Here is a 1413-nt window from a genome sequence, read left to right on the forward strand (position 1 = left end):
CTTTGATACACGCACGCAGTCTTTTTCATGCATTGACCTCTCTCTATGCTCCCCTTCTCTTCATTTAGATTTCCACTGGTCAGTTCTAGACCACTTTCCCTATAGTGACCACTGTCCAGTTCTCCTTTCTCCAACTTCATATGTACCACTTCCTAACTCCCCACGCTGGTGTTTGATAGAGCCGACAGACGTACTTTCACTTCACTCTCTGCTATTCATACCCTTTCATCCTCCCTCTCATCCGTATCAGAAATGATACAATTTTTCATAACTACAGTCCTAAGAGCTGCCCATACAGCTATCCCTCGAACCTCAAGACTCTATACCTCCAAATGTGTTCCATGGTGGAATTCTGATTGCACTAAAGCACTCTGTGTAAAACGTGCAGCCTGGAACAGTTACCGCTACAAACGAGGTACCCCAAATCAACTATTAGCTCTTATCTCCTTTAAAAGAGCATCTGCCTGTTTTCGTCGTACAATCCGGAATAGTAAAGCAAATAGCTGGCGAAATTATGTTTCCTCAATTACATCCTCTATATTTATCTCAAATGTTTGGCGCCGGATCCAAAAACTATTAGGCAGACATCTCCCCCATCCAGCCCCTGTCCTCCATATTCGAGATACCCTCATCTCTGATCCTCCCGAAGTCGCTAATGAACTGGGTGATTATTTCAGCCAGGTCAGTAGTGGCTCTCACCTTTCTCCACACTTCTCTTCTATTAAAACCATCAGGGAACGTACCCCCATTATCTTCACCTTATCCTCTGCTGAGTCCTATAAGGCTCCCTTTTCTTTCTCTGAACTCAGTGCTGAAACACTCATGAAGGCCCTGACGGTATTCACTACCGTATGCTCCAACAACTCCCATCTTCCTCCTTATCCTTCCTATTAACAACTTACAACCACATATGGACATCAGGAAATTTTCCTTCTCATTGGCGAGAAGCTCTTATCCTCCCTTTCCTAAAACCCAATAAATCGGGTACCCTCCCTCAAGACTATCGCCCCATCGCACTAACTAGCTGCTTATGCAAACTACTAGAGCGAATGGTTAACTTCCGCTTAATGTAGTATCTTGAATCCCACAATCTTATCTCTCCTTCCCAGTTTGGTTTTCGCTGTGCCCGAAGCACAGCTGACCCCCTTGCTCAATTTGAGACATATATTACATCCGCATTTGCATGCCATGAATCCGTACTAGCTATGTTTTTTGACCTAGAAAAAGCATATGATACGACATGGAGGTACCATATTCTCCAACAATTGTCCTCTCTAAGCATACGGGGAAACATGGGTGTCTTCATAAAGTCTTTTCTCTCCCAAAGCACTTTCCAGGTCAAAGTTGCTCTCTCTTTCTTTCCTCAAATTGAAGGCGTCCCACAAGGCAGTGTGCTTAGTACCACCTTATTCC

This window comes from Penaeus chinensis, chromosome 21 (assembly GCF_019202785.1).
Source record: "Penaeus chinensis breed Huanghai No. 1 chromosome 21, ASM1920278v2, whole genome shotgun sequence".
Taxonomy (NCBI): Eukaryota; Metazoa; Arthropoda; class Malacostraca; order Decapoda; family Penaeidae; genus Penaeus; species Penaeus chinensis.